The following is a 5,853-nucleotide window of genomic DNA, read 5'->3' as shown; positions in this document are numbered from 1 at the left end:
AACAGCACAACAGAGCTGTAACCCTAAATAATGACATCAAGTATTACACACATGAACAAATCCTCACAGGCAGGTTCAATACTGTTTCAAATGCACGCAGACGTAGAGCTTGAAAGTTTACTCTTGACCTTGAAAAATCCTTAACTCAAGGTGACTTACTTAAGTTCTCAGCTTTCAGCCACATCTCGTGGCCTTGTGGCGGGTAGAGTTTGATCAGTTGTCAAGGAGAGTGGAAATAAAGTATTTACAAATAAATACATGTAAATGGTCCTTATACCTGCTTACATCTCAATTATATTTAATAACTATATATTGCTTATGAATGATTAATGTGGGGCTCAAGTTAACATTTGTCCTGAACGTCCCCCTGGACTGGACGAACAGTATTCAAAACAACAACCTCTGAGTAAGACGATAAGTAACAAGTGCATTTCTTAAAACACTTCCGAACAATATGAAACTCACACTGAATATGCAAAAACGCGTCGACTTAAATGTTCCCAAACTGACGTTTGCCCTAATTATAATCCAAACGTTAATAGATCCTAAAATTATATTGAAAAGAAGTATAACTGCGGCACAATGAATATTCTACCGTGTGATAAAACTTCCTCTTGAATATTATTAATGTATATCACAACTCTGCAGCCACCGCAGCTATAATGTAGACAGCTCACAGGACACCCATCACTCACTTTGCTGCTGAATTGATTCATCCAACTACATTACCCAGAATTCCACAGACATCAAATCGAATGACAATCACGAGGCATCAAAACACCTTTAATGCTCAAAATACTGCTGGTTACTAGTATAATACTGGTTGGATTGTTGACTATGAGAATTAAAAAGTAGGAAACGTTTTTGTATTATTATTATTTTCTTTTTTAATTTTATATGTATGCTTTTTTTTTTCATTAAACATTTACATAGTCGAGGGACTTTTATTTTATTACAACATGCAGCAGGTCTCAAAATACTATGCATGGAAATATTTTGAGGCATGAATATACTTATCTAGTGCTTCAAGGCCATGAACCTCACGTGGCTTATTGTGGGAACTAGTCAAGATTGAAACTACATTTTGATTTTCACATGTCAGATGATCATCGTTGTCGTAATTTAAAACACTTATCAGACTCATAGTTTGCTGTAGTTCACCTTCAGCTCAGAGGCTCAGTCGACATTCGCTGGATGTTTTTCAGAGAAGTCTCTCCCAGCAAAGACAGATTCAGGCTTTAGAGTTACATTCCTGCAGCGCCGCTGCACGAAACTCTCAGTGAAAAAGGAGTTCCAGCCTCAGGGGCGTCTTCATCACTAAGACGAGTGAGAAATTGCCCGTTTAAAGCTGCATTAAGCAAATGTTGACCGATGGGGGGCAGAAATATTCCAAAGTAAACTCAACTCACGCAGTGACCATTTAGCTCAGAATCAGAATCAGAAATACTTTATTGATCCCCGGGGGGGAAATTATACAAGCTTATCAAGTTGTTACAGCAAATGTGTTAGCAAACAACTGCCTGCTTACACATGTGGTGATGATATATCCATCTACACATCAACAGATGAAATCTGATGCTGAACTAAAGATCTGAGACCTACGCTGTAGGTGATGTCACGACACAGGTGGTACTTGGTGCATGTTCTGTTGTTTGGTCGAGGGAACTGAATTCCCACTAAGCCTTATGGCTGTACAGCTACTAACAGGCCACAACATACCTGAATGCCTTGATTGCCAAAACAGAGCTGTGTTGATGAAACTCAAGGGTCCAGGGGTTGAAGCGCTGTCTGAGGACCTTTGACAGCCAGACTCAGAAACAGACCCGATCCTAAATGTGGTCCGGCTGAACAAACCACCAACTTCACACCTCGCAGTTAACACCTCACACTCTCTGCAGTGATGATGGCGCACCACGATCAGAGCTGATAGGGTCGGCTTAAACCCACTTGGGTATTAGACCAGACCTGCAGCCGTAGAACGGGAATATAAATGGGACCCGGCTGGACTCAAGTCCCCGGGCAAGTCTTGGCAACTAGGAACCAAGTGAACCCATGAAGACCTCCGCTCCACACGTCATAGGATGATCTGAAATTAGACACACAATGAAGTAAATTTAGTTTTAGTACACTGAAAGTAGTAAAATGCTATGAGACTACAAATTTCCATTTGCACCTTAATTATTATTTAATGATGCACCCGCGTAGGACAGTCTGCTGTCTCAACGAATGAAGATGAAGATCGACTGAACTGTTTCTTTAACATGCCTTGTACACTAAGTGATTTTATAATAAAGACACACAGAAATGTATAATGTATCCTCTTGAATTAATCATATAATGCCTTGTATTAGCATAACTCTAAAGGTGATAATAGAAATATTTGTTTTTCAGTACGTAAGAGGACTTTTTAGTGGCTGCAGTTAATTTCTAGCTCACGTGTAATAACAGTATAAAACAAAGAAATGTTCCAACCTCTGAATAACAGTTCAGGCAGGTTCAGGCTTCACTAAATAAAGACATTTTTAAATATTTAATAAAACTGTTGAAATGATTAATGTTTTTCATTTACCTTGTGTATGATGGTGGATTCCACGCAGTTGTCTAACAGTGAGAAATCCTTAGAACCTAGTACAAAAACATGGTGGGTCAGAACCAAACTGCATTAACGAAATGTACTTTTATGTAATTAAACTCAAGAATGTCAATAAAATGTTGTAACGCAGTCTGTAGTTTCATTTATCATTAGTCATTTCTTTGACCGCAGTGTGTGTTTGTGAAAGCAGCTATTGTGAACATGTATTACTTGATTTAAGGACAGGGTTAGGGTTAGGCATAGGTTAGGATCAGTCTCTAGGGAATGCATTTAAGTCAACACAATGTCCCTTTAAGTAATAAAAACAAGTTTTTGCGTGTGTGTGGTAAGATGTAACAAAGTACGTTTATTAAAATATTTTACTTTAAGTGCAACCTTGAGGTCCTTGTACTTAAATCCTCTGCTACTTTACACTTCCACTCCATCACATTTCAGATGGAAATTACTCCACTACAATTATCTAACAGCTGTAGTTATAGTAACTGTTCAGATTGAGGTTCGGTACACAAAAACATGTGATCAACAAATAAGATATCATGCATAGTATTAAATAAAACAACCCAACATGATATAAAGTAGTGCGGTAGTTGACAACATGAATGCTACTTATGCAGTAATAATCAAATGATATAATAAAACACTAATGAGCACACACACCTCTAAAATTCACTTTGCATTCTGTCTGAACACAGTAAGTCAACACTAGTTTTCATTCTATTTCAGCTGAAGTTTAAACTAGAATACAGCATATCTGTAGGGGTCATGTATGACAGTGGTACAAACCAACAAAAATGTAATCTATGCAGGTTAATCTAAATACATGTGATAAGGATCTGGGTTTCTACGCTGACAAGATATAAATTAATGCTTGTGTGTGTGATTTCTGGGGAGGAGGAAAGCATTTCTGTACAAATGCTTTAGTTCAGAAATGACAAGGATTGTTTGTAATAATTTTGTAATTGACAAAAAATGTACTGTAAAAAACTTTTTCTAAATTCATCACCACTTCTTTGTCACAATTATTATTTCGCATATCAGCGTGTGAAAATCCAGTTAGCCATACCAGCTATTAACAGGCCACAACATATTTGAATTGGCCTTACCTGAAACCCAGGTGAGCTTGGCAAGCTTTCTGCTTCCCCGCGGTGTCGTCCACTTGACTGGGTGGGGCGTGGCTCTGGTCTCGGATATTTACTGGGACATTACGTGTACGCTGCTGGTGGGTATACATATTGAAATGTTTGGTTTGTTGTTGATTAATGTGTCTGAATAATCCCATAATGGATGGGTGAAATAAATGACCAGACACAAAGATAAAACTGTCCACTCACTCACTCATTCATTAGATGGATTGCCATGAATGAAACTGGGTACAGATATCTGTGGTGCCCAGAGGATGAACCCCAATGACTTTGGTGATGTATAACTCCATTTAGATTTTCACCATTTGTTTTAGGATATACTAATATTAAAATATTAATACCGTATACTGCAGGTACAAAAACCTTATTATTATTACAGTATATTTAAGTGTATTTTTTACACAATAAGTACCACTCAATTGGTTTCACTTTAGTAAACTTTTTCTGAATACTAATGTTTTTGAGTACTCATTATACTTACTTGTACTAAAATATGCCCTTTTTCGACTTGGGCTTTCAGAGCTAAAAGAGAACCTGCAGTAGATAAACGACAGACGCCGCGGCTTCACTGTGCTATGTTGTCAACATTGTGATATGGGTGTGGTTTGGTAAATGAAGCTTTCATATTGAGAGGTGTGGTTGCAGACACTCACTCTTCACTTCAGACGCACACCTGCTCTGCTGTCTATAACCCAAACATGGCCAGCAATTCCAAAGAAGCGAAAGATGGTAAGTACGACAACTCTCCAGGAGTTCAGCAAACTCTTCTCTCACACATTCCTCCTTTAATCGCCTGTGATCACCTCTGCGACGGCAGCGATGGAGATGGTGTGTTTCAGAGAACAAATGGGAGGAGTGTGACTGAAATCTTGTTTGATCAACAGTCAGGACAGATTACGTCACAGTTTTACAGAGCAGATATCATCCACACACCCACTCCACATTTTTCTGTTAATTCCAGGAACTACAATGAAGAGACCAGTGCGATGACATGCCATACTGACTACTCTCCTTTGCCAAACTACTCAGTTTGAGATTTTAAACTTTGGAGAGTAGGCTCACAGAACTCTGGGAATATAGAGATGCATAACATTAACTTCCATTCTTCTCTGCAGTGAAATTGTTGCCATCATGACTTCTGCCTCCCGTCAATCCTATTGCATGTGTGATGTGGTTCGCATTAGTTAAACTTTGCCAGCAAAACCACAAATAACTGGAGTAAAATCAGGGTGGGGCACTATAACTGTACAATACAGAACAGAGGCTAAACGGCTTTTAAAGTACAACTGAGAATTAATAATATCCATTGTCCCCTCAGAACCGACCAGAGACAGTAATGAGGAGCTGAGGATAGTGATGGTGGGGAAGACTGGAGATGGGAAGAGCGCCACAGGAAACACCATTCTGGGAAAACAGAACTTTAAATCGGAGTTCTCCCCTAAATCTTTGACTACACTCTGTAAAAAGGCCTTTGGTGAGGTGGATGGACAAAAGGTTTCTGTTGTCGACACTCCAGGTCTGTTTGACACCAGAATTGATAAAGAGACAACAATTAAAAATATTGTCCAGTGCATTTCTTATGCTTCTCCAGGACCCCATATCTTCCTGGTCGTCATCAAACTGGGCAGACGCACAGAAGAAGACTGTGCAGGAGATTCAGGAAATGTTTGGCGAGGACGCAGACAAATACAGCATGGTTCTCTTTACCCACGGTGACCTGCTCAGAGGGAAACCGATTGAGGAGTTCTTGAGGGACAGCGAAGACCTGCAAGAACTTGTGGCCAAATGTAACGGCCAGTACCACGTCTTCAATAATGACCTGACGGATCGTTCTCAGGTCACCGAGCTGCTCAGAAAGATCAGAAATATCAGAGAGAATAATGGAGGAAGTCATTACACCAAGGAAATGTTCCAGAGGGCGATCGAAGACAAGAAAAAACGAATCTCGAGGGAGAAAGAAGACCAATTGCGCGAGAGACTCCAGAATATAATAAAGGAAACAAAAAAAGTCTCTCTCCTTGGGTGCCCCCACCTTCAGATCTCTTTTCCTGGGTGCCTAGCCCCTCAAATCTCTCTCCTGGGTCCCTTTCCTTTTAGGCACCACTTATGCCGGTATAA

At 39.6% G+C, this 5,853-nt stretch overlaps 1 pseudogene; it reads left to right on the top strand.

Annotated features, from left to right (window-relative positions):
- Window positions 1-4,433: 4,433 nt before the first annotated feature.
- Window positions 4,434-5,853, top strand: LOC139296318 (GTPase IMAP family member 9-like; annotated as a pseudogene).

The sequence above is a fragment of the Enoplosus armatus genome, chromosome 14 (genome assembly GCF_043641665.1).
Source record: "Enoplosus armatus isolate fEnoArm2 chromosome 14, fEnoArm2.hap1, whole genome shotgun sequence".
NCBI lineage: Eukaryota > Metazoa > Chordata > Actinopteri > Centrarchiformes > Enoplosidae > Enoplosus > Enoplosus armatus.
The sequence above is the reverse complement of the archived record's forward strand: the minus strand, read 5'-3'. Positions and strand labels throughout refer to the sequence as shown.